Source organism: Pongo pygmaeus, chromosome 5 (genome assembly GCF_028885625.2).
Source record: "Pongo pygmaeus isolate AG05252 chromosome 5, NHGRI_mPonPyg2-v2.0_pri, whole genome shotgun sequence".
Classification (NCBI taxonomy): domain Eukaryota; kingdom Metazoa; phylum Chordata; class Mammalia; order Primates; family Hominidae; genus Pongo; species Pongo pygmaeus.
In genome coordinates, this window is record NC_072378.2 from 110,675,866 (window position 1) to 110,689,153 (window position 13,288).

The following is a 13,288-nucleotide window of genomic DNA, read 5'->3' on the forward strand; positions in this document are numbered from 1 at the left end:
GATATCTACAATAGGTTTCCTAGGAATATATTGTGATATAAAATATTAATGTCTACATATTTCTATGTTAAGAATGGCTAGACACTGAATGTCAGCTATTTTCTGTAGAGAGGGGTTAACAAAGAAATAAATTGTGCTTATTTATTAATTATACCTTCAACATTTAAAGTTAATTACTTTCTTAAAGAAGAGCTTGCCTTGACAATATCCTTAGTAAATGAAGACATTTGGATTTCAAAAGGGTATTTGAATTATTTAAGTCTTACATTTTATACCAGGATCAACAAATGTACTCTTACATACAACAGTTTTAAAAGAGGTAAACAAATTTACGTATCAATTAAAATCAGGAATGTCCTAGTACTTTATTCAAACCTTAAGAAATAATTTTGTGTAGCAAAAAGAAAAAAAAATCACTGGAAGACAACAATATGACACTTGTAAGTAAAAGGAAAATATCAGGTCTACTTTGATGGAGAATTTATATATGAACTAAATATATGTAACATGAATATTAAATAGATTACAATGGGTTGGGCACAGTGGTTCACGCCTGTAATCCCAGCACTTTGGGAGGCCAAGGTGGGCGGATCACCTGAGGTCAGGAGTTTGAGACCAGCCTGGCCAACATGGCAAAACCCTGTCTCTACTAAAAATACAAAAATTAGCCGGGCGTGGTGGTGGGTGCCTGCAGTCCCAGCTACTTGGGAGGCTGAGGCAGGAGAACTGCCTGAACCCAGGCTGGGGGTTGGAGGTTGTAGTGAGCAGAGGTTGCGCCACTGCACTCCAGCCTGGGCAACACTGCGAGACTCCGTCTCAAAAAATAAATAAATAAATTACAATGAATTTCAGGTAGTTTTTGGTACCAGCTAGTAAGATTGGCTACCTTTTTTTAAACTGCAGTGACACAAATTTACAATGCTCTAGGACAGTTCTCCCCAAATGATGTTATGTAGGCCATTAACAGACAGGCTACTACCCCTGTAAAAAAAGTTCTGAGTTCAAATAAGTTTGGGAAATGCTAACTCCAACAGGTTTCTTGACTGAGTAAGTAATACAGCACTTAACAGGCTAAGGTGTTATGGACCTCCAAGAACAGGTAAGCAACCTTTGCTAAATATATTTGAGCATAGAATCTTCTCCTCTCTTCCAAAGCAGAGCTTCTTTTTGCATTTCCAGGTACTAATACTCTATGGAACATAATTTGGGAAAGAAACACTACCCTCAAGATAGTCTATATGTTCTACATTGGATAGAAACATCAATTTACTAGATAAAGATACTGAATCAGCATTAAATAATGTTTGATCTTTAGAAAAAGCAGACTTCTGTGGAACTATAATACTAACTGCTATGGACAATTTCTCTTCTAGCGGATTTCACAAAAGAAGACTGGGCCTTTGCCTTATTAGATCTCATTCTCATTCCCCATCCCACTTCACTCTGGTCTTTGGGGTTCTTGCCACCCAGGTTTCCTTGCTAAGGCAGAGGAAGCAGAGATGCTGAAACATAAAAAGATCTAGGGAAGCCAGCAGTAGTGTGGGGAAGCAGGATAAACAGGATGTTTATCCACAGTGGCTAGAAACCGTGTCATTAAAGGAGTAGGTTAGCTAAAGGGAGTCAAAAATTAATGCCAATAGAACAGAAGAAAGTTTCAGGTCAGAAAGGCATGAGTGAAACTAATGGTAAGAAGCTAAGCAGATTCAGAATAAGATGGCAGGGAAAGTGTAAACAGTTTGAGACATACTGTTCATCACAGTTAAAAAGCAACATACGGCCGGGCGTGGTAGCTCACACCTGTAATCCCAGCACTTTGGGAGGCTGAGGCAGGCAGATCATGAGGTCAGGAGATTGAGACCATCTTGGCCAACATGGTGAAACCCCGTCTCTACCAAAAATACAAAAATTAGCTGGGCGTGGTGGCACATGCCTGTAATCCCAGCTACTTGGGAGGCTGACACAGGAGACTCGCTCGAACGAGGGAGTTGGAGGTTGCAGTGAGCCAAGATCGTGCCACTGCACTCCAGCCTGGTGACAGAGTGAGATCCCATCTCAAAAAAAAAAAAAAAGCAACATATTAGGCACAATAAAATACCCTGCATGAGACGACCTTGTGGGGATTTATCCTAGGGTTCTTTGTAACTAGCAAAACTCCTAGCTGGGTACGATGTTGCATGCCTGTGGAGGCTGAGGCAGGACAATGGCGTGAACCCGGGAGGCGGTGCTTGCAGTGAGCTGAGATCCCACCACTGCACTCCAGCCTGGGTGACAGAGCGAGACTCTGTCTCAAAAAAAAAAAAAAAAAAAAATCCTGGGCTCAAGTAATCCTCTTGTCTCAGCCTCCTGAGTAGCTAGGACTACTACCACACCCAGCTAATTTTTTCATTTTTTGTAGAGATGGGGTCTAGCTATGTTGCCCGGGCTGACTTCCATATATTTTCACCAAACATAACGTTTTGTAATTTTTCTAAGCACGAAACAACAATATTGAAATAAAATTCCTTTTAGTTTTAAATTTTTTACTTTGGTAATATTTTACTAAGAAAAGAATTATAGGCTGGGCACTCAGGCCTGTAATCCTAGCATTTGGGAGGTTGAGGCAGGAGGATTGCTTGAGGGTAGGAGTTCAAGACCATCCTGGGCAACATGGCAAGACCCCAATCTCTACAAAAAATTCAAAAATGTTTTAAACTTAAAAAAATTTGTTTTAAAGAAAACCTTACTGAGTATTCTTTCTTTTTACTGAGGTAAAATTTCACATAACATAAACTTCACCATTTTAAAGTATGGAATTCAGTGACTTCCAGTATATTCCCAATGTTGTATAACAATCACAATTATATAATTCCAGAACATTTTTATCACCCCCAAAAAGAAACAGCATATCCATTAAGCAACAACTCCCCATTCTCCCTTCATCCCAGCCCCTGGCAACCAATAATCTGCTATGTCTATGGATTTACTTATTCTGGACATTTTATATAAATGAAACTACACAATATATATATAGCTTTTGGTGTCTGGGTTCTTTCACTTCACATAATGTTCTCGAGGTTCATCCATGTGTGGCCAGTATGGCTGAATAATATTCCTTTATATGGATATAGCACATTTTGTTTATCCATTCATCAGCTGATGGATACGACAGTTATTTCTAATTTTTTGTTATTGTGAATAATGTTGCTATAAACATTTACATACAAGTTTTTGTTTCAACATCTGTTTTCAATTCTCTTGGGTATACATCTAGAAGTGGAACTGCTGGGTCATATGGTAACTTTTTGAGGAACCACCAAAATGTTTTCTACAGTGGCTGTACCATTTTACATTCCCAACAGCAATGGATGAGGGGTCCAATGTCTCTAAATCCTCACCAATAGTTGTTACTTCCCTTTTGTTATTATTATTACTATTCTAATGGGTGTGAAGTAGTATCTTGTGGCTTTGATTTGCATTTCTTTTCCTAATAATTAATGATGTTGAGCATCTTTTCATGTGCTTAAAGGTGATTCATATATCTTCTTTGGAAAAATGTATTTTCTTTCTTTTTTTTTTTTTTTTTTAATTTTTTGAGATGGAGTCTCACTCTGTCGCCCAGGCTAGAGCACAGTGGCACAATCTCGGCTCACTGCAACCTCTGCCTCTCAGGTGCAAGCAATTCTCCTGCCTCAGCCTCCCAAGTAGCTGGGATTACAGGCGTGTGCCACCACGCCTGGCTAATTTCTGTATTTTTAGTAGAAACGGGGTTTCACCATGTTGTCCAGGCTGGTCTTGAACTCCTGACCTCAGGTTGTCTGCCTGCCTCGGCCTCCCAAAGTGCTGGAATTACAGGCGTGAGCCACCATGCCCGGCCGAAAAATGTCTTTTCAAGTCCCTTGCCTGGTTTTTAATGGGGTTTCTTTTTTGTGAATATTCATTTTTAAATCTATTAGGCAATCACCTTTTCTTGAATTCTTCAAGTCTATAGACTGGTTTTAGCCATATTTTGCTAACGTTTAACATTTCCTCACCCTCTTCTGAATTTACATCTTATAATGCTCTCTAGGACACTGAAGACCAGCTCATGATACCTAACATACCTAAAAGTAGCTTAATCATTAAGTGAAAAAGACAACATTATGCTAATAGACTAATAGGGTCAAAAATAACTTGGTCATTTAAACTCAACCAACATTTTCTGAACACTCCTATATTCAAGGCGCTGTATGGGGCTTTGTTTAAATACTTAAGAATCAGACAGAAAATGAGTCTTTAAGGTCTTTACAATGGTACTAACTACTCTGTCATTCATTTTGTGTATTCAGTTCTTTGGCAGAAACTTTTTTTTTTTGAGACTAGTCACTCTGTTGCCCAGGCTGTAGTGCTATGGGGCAATCTTGGCCCACTGCAACCTCCGCCTCCCAGCTTCAAGCGATTCTCCTGCCTCAGCCCCCCGAGTAGTTGAGATACAGGCGTGCGCCACACGCCTGGCTAATTTTTGTATTTTTAGTAGGGATGGGGTTTTGCCATGTTGGCCAGACTGGTCTCAAACTCCTGACCTCACATGATCCACCTGCCTCGGCCTCCCAAAGTGCTGGGATTACAGGCGTGAGCCATCACACCCTGCCATCTTCGGCAGAAACTTTTTGTAAATGATCGTCAAAGTCTCTGAATCCTAAAACATCAAGCAGTTTGCATTTCAAAACATTTTTATATGATTTAAGTAACAGACAGAAAACAATGGAACATCCTTCTTTTATAAGCACCCTAAAATAGTATGGCACTACTTAATGGCATTCTTCATGAACAAAAGCATACTACATTTACTAAGAAAGCATGCATTTTCTGTCTGGAAGGAAGTGTAACAATGCTAATTATATTTTAAATCCATGAGGCTCATTAAGAGGAATCACATAACTAATATTATAATTTCTCTTCTGAGCTTAGGGTAGGCAGATTATTTTTAAAATAAGATAATTAATTTAAAGATATAACATATTTCTTTAATTCCATATCTAACATTTAACTTTAAAAAATGTTCTTTTAAAAATGAAGGATGCTCAAGTATAAGGAAAACATAAATATACAAACACATACATAATTTTTATTAGAGTATGTAGCATGGTATTACACTGTAGAATTAATAAGCACTCCTATATAAAAAAAAAAGCAAGCCACAAAACTCATACTTTCTATTTATTAAAAGTATTAATCACTGGACCACCTATGAGTTGAAATATTTTATCAAACTTTAATTGAAAAATCGTAACAAAGAAAAAAAAAAACCTAACGAATGACTTAGGAACAGTACACACTGTATGATCCCAGGTGATGCTGGTGCTGAGGACTCGGGAACCACACTTTGAAAACCACTGTCTTAGATCATGGCAAAGAATCTTTCTACAGAATGAATATAGAAGTATTAAATAATCTTTCTAGAATATTCAAACATTATCTGAACATGCCTAGAATAGTCTCAGGCTTTGAAAAATTCCTCAAGTTAAACATGAAACAGTGCTCAGGTAATTTCATAAGGGATATACAGATATAGATATATAGAGAACAAAGAGAAAGAGAGAAAGAGATCTATGTGTATCTCTACTCTCTATATATTCTTCTCTGTATATCGATATATCGATAAATATATATATTGGTCCAGTGATCCAGTGGTCCAGTGATTGATACTTTTAATAAATAGAATGTGGCTGGGCGCAGTGGCTCACGCCTGCAATCCCAGCACTTTGGGAGGCCGAGGTGGACGGATCACGAGGTCGGGAGTTCAAGACCACCCTGGCCAACACAGTGAAACCTCGTCTCTACTAAAAATACAAAAATTGGCCGGGCATGGTGGCATGTGCCTGTAGTCCCAGCTACTCTGGAGGCTGAGGCAGGAGAATCGCTGGAACCCAGGAGGCAGAGGTTGGGGCTGAGATCATGCCACTGCACTTCAGCCTGGGCAACAGAGCAAGACTCTATTTCAAAAATAAATAATAAATAAATGAATAAATAGAACGTATGAGTTTTGTGGCTTGCTTTATTTTTTTATACAGGAGTGCTTATATGATATATATTTATATATCACATATATAGATACATATGTATATATCCCTTATGAATGACATACTTGGGCCCCTGTATATACATTGATATATTTTGAGATATATATATATATATATCTCAAAATACGACTTTAAATCTTTTTATGGAATAAAGCAGACAATCAGCCAATGAGCCCTTAGAGCTGTGGACATATTATACATTTCAACTGACAGATAGTACATACATTTGTAGTATATACATTTATACTAACGCTCTAGAAATCTCATGAGATGGAGAAATAAATTCTCCATGTTTCAAAGGTCTCTAATTCCATTATGACTCATCTTTTCAAGACTGTCTCATTTTCTTTATTTCCCTTATTAAACACATTTTAAATGGTACATGTGAAAAGTCGAAAAGGAAAATTCCTGGGTACTATGGTTTTATTAAGAAGTGGGGCCTTTCGGGGGTGATTAAGTTCAGAGGGTGGCATCCTCATGAATGAGATTAGTGCCTTTGTTTTTTTCTTTTGTTTTGTTTTGAGGTGGAGTTTTGCGCTTGTTGCCCAGGCTGGAATGCAAGGGCACGATCTTGGCTCACCGCAACCTCTGCCTCCCGGGTTCAAGCAATTCTCCTGCAACCTCAGCCTCCCAAGTAGCTGGGATTACAGGCATGTACCACCATGCCCGGCTAATTTTGCATTTTTAGTAGAGATGGGGTTTCTCCATTTTGGTCACGCTAGTCTCAAACTCCCGACCTCAGGTGATCCGCCCGCTCGGCCTCCCAAAGTGCTGGGATTACAGAGATTAGTGCCTTTGTAAAGGAGGCCTAAAGGAGCCTGTTTGTCCCTTCTGCCACGTGAGGCCACCATGAGAAGGCTCCATTTATGATGCAGAGAGCAAGCCCTCACCAGACACCCAATCTGCTGGCACCTTGATCTTGACCCCAAATTTCTGTTGCCTGTAAGTTACCCAGTCCAAAGTGTTTTGTTGGAGCAGCCCAAATGGACTAAGACACCAGGTGCCAGGAACAAATGAAAGCCAAAAGAATGCAATGGGCTGATGTATAAAGCCCAGGAGGATTTGAAATTTGGATATAGGCCCTAGAAGCTGGGGGTCTAAACCGCCACTCAAAAACAGATGACGACGCCTTAGGTGTATATATTTGAGGTGTGGAATTAGCCTCCTGCAGAGTCCAGAGCCCTAGGAAGAGCTACTGTGTCAGTAAAAACAAGACTAGGAAAACTCTATCAACTGGCCTGGCCTGGGGAGGCAGTAAGGAAGCTTGTTGTATGTCCTGGGATTGTGTTGTGTATAGTGTGTAGAACAAAAGCAAAGAGAAAACCTTAAAATCACACACAGAGAGAAAAATTTACCTAGAAAGGCAAGACTATTACACTGATGGCTGACATCATATCAGCAATAACCAAAGCCAGAGAACCATGGAGAAATCTTCAAAGTCCAAAAAAAAAAAAAAAAAAAACCTAATTCTTTATCAAGCTAAATTATATTTTTTAAAATGAGGGCAAAATAAAGACATTTTCAGGCAACAAGTGAAAAAATTTGCCATTCACAAATAGTTGCTGAAAGAATCACTAAAAGATATACCAAAATAAGGAGTATATGCAAAAAAGCAAAATCATATACGTCAATCCAAACAAGTCCTGACTGTAAAGGAACTAAAATATATAAAGTTGGGGTAGAGTGTGGAGCAGTTATGTGAAAACAAGGTAGAGCTAAAATAATAGAAAGAAATAGCAGGAGGGAAAGATCTGAGGTAAAGAGTTTAAAGTCCTTGTACTACTCTGGCAGAAGCTGGGAGGACTCGAATATTTAAGTCAAATATGTTTGTAAAAATGCAAGCATAACTACTAAATTAGAAAGAGTATAAGTCATTTTCAAATCATTAGTTCAGGGAGAAAAAAGAAATAAGAAAAATTCAATTAATATTACACAAGTCAGAAAAGAAGGTGGGGGGAAAGCATGAGACAAAAAACATCACAAGAAGACAGCAGAAATAATTCTAGGCCAGGTGCGGTAGCCCATGCCTGTAATCCTAACACTTTGGGAGGCTGAGGTAGGAAGATCACTTGAGCCCAGGAGTTTGAGACCAGCCTGGACAACACAGTGGGACCCTGTCTCTACAAAAAATTTTAAAAACAACCAGGCATGGTGGATAATTTTTAAATTTTTGGTAGAGACAGGGTCCCACTGTGCCTATGCCTGCAGTCCCAGCTATGTGGGAAGCTGAGGTGAGGGGAGCACTTTAGCATGGGAGATGGAAGCTGCAGTAAGCCATGATCTTACCACTGCACTCCAGCCTGGGTGACAGGGTGAGACCCCAACTCAAAAAATAAATACATAAATCTAAACATATGAATAAATACATTCATGTAAACAGATTAAACTCTCCCAATGTAAAAAAGATGCTTAGACTAGAAAAGATAATAAAGTTAAAGGAAAATAAAAACAGATTCCACAAAAACCTATTTCAATTAGAAAGCTGCTACTGTTTCTCTCAAATAAAGAGTTAGAATAGTAAGCAGTATGGTTTTTTTGTTTTGTTTTGTTTTGAGACAGAGTCTCACTCTGTCGCACAGGCTGGGGTGCAGTGGCGCAATCTGGGCTCACTGCAACCTCTGCCTCCCAGGTTCAAGCGATTCTCCTGCCTCAGCCTCCTGAGTAGCTGGGATTACAGGCATGCGCCACCACGCCCAGCCAATTTTTGTATTTTTAGTAGAGACGGGGTTTCACCATGTTGGTCAGGTTGGTCTTGAACTCCTGACCTTGTGATCTGCCCCCCCACCCCCACCCCCCACCCACCTCGGCCTCCCAAAATGCTGGGATTACAGGAATGAGCCACTGCACTCTGCCATGGCAGTGGGTTTAACAATCCAATTGATTGCCCCAAGTGTTCTGAAAACCCTGATTCATGAAGTTATGTAGCAGCAAAGAGAACCAGAATTCCCAGTGCTTTGATACTTGTTCTTTACAGAATCAATGAACTGCTCTGCAATAGAAAATAACCTCATAATCCTCTCCTATTTCTCAAGAGAAGTTCTTGACAAGGCAGTGATTCAAAGCCCTGACTAGGTTAAAATGTGACTTTAGAGACCTTAGACAAGACTTCTTTCATGATCTTTGGCAGAGTCTTTGATGCCAATGTAAAAGCAATGATTCATAGCAGCTCGTGGAGCTTCTCCCTTCACCAAAGCAGCAAAACCAGATGTGCTGTCAGGTACTCAATCGGTTTTGCTGGCAAGCCACTTTTCACTGTTTTATGTCTCAATGGTCTTTTCAGTTTCCAAAATGTGTTCACAAAACAGTAATTATTTGATGACATTAGCATGCTCTTAAACGACAAGAAAGAGAAGCTAGCTTCACTAAGATACATCAGAATTTCATTTGGGCCAGGCAAGGGTGGCTCATGCCTGTAATCCCAACACTCTGGGAGGCCAAGGCAGGCAAATTACCTGAGGTCAGGAGTTCGAGACCAGTCTGGCCAACATGGTGAAACCCTGTCTCTACTAAAAGTACAAAACTTAGCAGGGTGTGGTGGTGCACACCTATAGTCCCAGCTACTTGGGAGGCTGAGACAGGAGAATCACTTGAACCCAGGAAGTGGAGGCTGCAGTGAGCTGAGATCACATGACTGGCACTCCAGCCTGAACAACAGAGCAAGACTCTGTCTCAAAAAAAAAAAAAAATTCATTTGGTTACATGCTATACATGTCAAATGGCACAGTTGCCAATTCCTGTAAAACCTTGATTTGGGGTCAGGCGTGGTGGCCCACGCCTATAATCCCAGCACTTTGGGAGACCAAGGTGGGCGGATCACCTGAGGTCAGCAGTTCAAGACCAGCCTGACCAACATGGTGAAACCCCGACTCTACTAAAAATACAAAAAAATTAGCTGGGCGTGATGACAGGTGCCTGTAGTCCCAGCTACTCAGGAGGCTGAGGCAGGAGAATCGCTTGAACCTGGGAGGTGGAGGTTGCAGTGAACCAAGATTGCACCACTGCACTCCAGCCTGGGTGACAGAGTGAGACTGTCTCAAAAAATAAAAATAGAAATTAATTAATTAATAAAACCTTGATTTGAGAGACTCCAAGGAAATAAAAAAGTCAACAATTCTAGAGGAGTAATATCATATGTTAGAGGCCTTCACTGTTCCCCTGCACCCAACCACAAACCATCCAGAGTTTGGAGGACTTCACCAAGGCCTCTCCAATCATATCACTTCTTTTGCTTGCAAGATTTTCTAAGATAACTTTTGTGGGGGCACAAATTCAAGTTTAGGTAAGGTCCCCAGCCTTTTCAAATTAAGTCACCTTCTTATCAGATAAAAGGATTCCCAAGGCCCAATATTTTCTGGCTAGGCACATAAAAGGGTTTCTTCAGCTTTGTTGGCCTCTTGCTTCCATTAATAAAACCCTTGCCAGATAAGAAAAACATGACTTGTGTTTCCTTGCACATTCATTCTTAAGAGTAAGATCAGGCTGGGCGTGGCAGCTCACGCCTGTAATCACAGCACTTTTGGAGGCCGAGGCAGGCGCACCACACATCAAGGATTTGTGATCAGCCTGACCAACATGGTGAAACCTCGTCTCTGCAAAAAATACAAAAACTAGCCAGGCGTGGTAGTGCGCGCCTGTAATCCCAGCAACTCAGGAGGCCGAGGCAGGAGAATCGCTTGAACCAGGGAGACAGAGGTTGCAGTGAGCTGAGATCATGCCACTGCGCTCCAGCCTGGGCAACAGAGTGAGACTCCATCTCAAAAAAAAAGAGTAAGATCAAAGGACACACAAGTTTATCCTACTTTTTCTTTTGTTCTTATAATTTCTCTTATCTGTGTATGTGTAGGATTTTTTTATATTTAAACTAGAACCTGCATAAATACATATGCCATGGCAAATTTTAAATGATTCCTCTCAATGGGAAACTTTTATACAGTCTTCACATAAAGCAATAATTAAAACTGCACATAATCTAAATGGATATGCTAGCAATCCACAATACCCTACACTTGTGGGGTTTTTAAAATTTTATTATTTTTTTAAAATATGGAACTCTTCACAAATTTGCATGTCATCTTTGCACAGGGGCCATGTTAATCTCTGTATCGTTCCAATTTTAGTGCTGCCAAAGTGAGCACCCTATACTTATTTAAAGTAAGAGATGGGAAACAAATTCCTGAGCAATTTTGACTTGAAAAAAAATGTTTTGGCCGGGTACGGTGGCTCATGCTTGTAATCCTAGCACTTTGGGAGGCCAAGGCAGGAGGATCAGTTGAACTCAGGAGTTTAAGGCCAGCCTAGGCAATATAGTGAGATCTCATCTTTGTTTAAAAAAAAAAAGTTTTAAATATTTAATTTTCAAATTAATAGGAAAATACATTTAAAAAATACTTTCAAAAAAATATTGTCAAATTTCAGTTTACAGACCTCTCCTCAAAGTCCTGGAATAAGATAAAGAATTCCTAGCCTAGGCAACATAAGGAGACCCAGTCCTTACAAAAATTAGCTAGGCATGGTGGCATGTGCCTGTAGTCCCAGCTACTAAAGAGGCTGAGGTGGGAGGATCACCTGAGTCTGGGGAGGTTGTGGTGGCAGTGAACCACAATCGTGCCAATGTACTACAGCCTGGGTGACAGAGTGAGACCCTATCTCAAAAAAAAAAAATGGATTCCTGATCTTCTATCTCTAATGTTATTATAAAATACACATTCAAAACAAACAACAGTGGCCAACTATTTAACTATTGTGACAGAATGTCTTTTCTAAAGATGGTCACAACAGTATCTTTGTACCACAGGCTCTTCCAAAACCTTGTCAACTCCCTCAGCAAGAGGTGAAGTCTAATTCCCCTCCTCTGTCTGAGTGTGCACTTGTAACCAATAGAATGCTGTGGAAATGACAATGCTCAGCTTTCAAGGCTTTGTCAAACAAAAAAAAAAAATGCAGATTTCTCCTTGTTCACTTTAACACTTGAGGCCGCCAGGTTATACACAAGCAAGGCCACATGAAGGCAGTCTGGACAACAGTCCTAGCCTAGGTACCAGACATGTTGGTGAAAAAGCCATCAAACTATTTTGGCCCCCAGGAGTCAAGTGTGTCAATCTCAACTTTCCAGTCTTCCCAACTGAGATCCTAGTCACCACATGGCTGAGAAAAATCTATCCCCACTGTGACCTTTCAGAGGGCACAACTTGCAGAATCGATGTGCATAATAAAAAGAGTGTTTCACGCCACTAAGTTTTGGAATGAGTGTTAAACAGCAGTATAACAATAATAAATATATTAGGGGAAAAACTTAACCCTGTCTCTAAAATTGGATATTTTTTAGTCTAAACAATGCTAGGCTCCTGACCTACAAAACACCAACAAAGTAAATGCAAAAAAATTACATACGGATTTTCTCTTGTGTCCGCCACCAAAAGTTCTAAATAAAACAAACTTAATCACTCCTGATTTTCACAAATGACAATTAAAGGCCTTTTTATACTTCAGCTCTTAAATAAGTCTCACAGAAATTATGTGAACAAAGCCATGCCCACAGGCTCAAATGCTAGCTAGCTAAATTGTTAATATAAATTGTGATGTTTCTTCCCTTGCTGAGTATTAGAATATTCTCTTCCCGTTATCTAGAAAAAAATGATTAACAAAATCCAAAAATACTGAACATATCTTTTATATGTGGTCTACAATTGATAGTAATCATTTACTGCACAAGCCAAGACTGGAAAACATACCAACATTCTTAAAAAAAAAAAAAAAAAAACGAGTTTAAAAGAAATTTCAAAAACTAGCCATTATAGGGCCGGGCGCAGTGGCTCATGCCTGTAATCCCAGCACTATTGGAGGCCGAGGCGGGCGGATCACAAGGTCAGGAGATCGAGACCATCCTGACGAACACGGTGAAACCCCGCCTCTACTAAAAATACAAAAAAAAATTAGCTGGGCGTGGTGGTGGGCGCCTGTAGTCCCAGCTACACGGGAGGCTGAAGCAGGAGAATGGCATGAACCCGGGAGGCGGAGCTTGCAGGAAACCGAGATCGCGCCACTGCACTCCAGCCTGGGCGACAGAGCAAGACTCCATCTCAAAAAAAACAAACAAACAAACAAAAAAACTAGCCATTATAAATGCAACAAAGTACATAAAACTTTACTAAATTGCAATCCCTGACTCAAGGCAATAGAAACTAGATCCAAAATAACCTTTCTACCTTTACTATTCAGAAAGATCCCTTCTATCTCTTCAACAGCTGGAA

General features: G+C 40.0%; 1 protein-coding gene and 1 pseudogene across 9 annotated transcripts in view; both read right to left on the reverse strand.

Moving 5' to 3' along the window:
- The window catches only part of CDK19 (cyclin dependent kinase 19), a 209,361-nt gene that overhangs the window by 100,274 nt on the left and 95,799 nt on the right, over positions 1-13,288 (reverse strand). The window lies entirely within an intron of this gene.
- On the reverse strand, positions 11,076-11,173 carry LOC129039707 (U6 spliceosomal RNA; annotated as a pseudogene).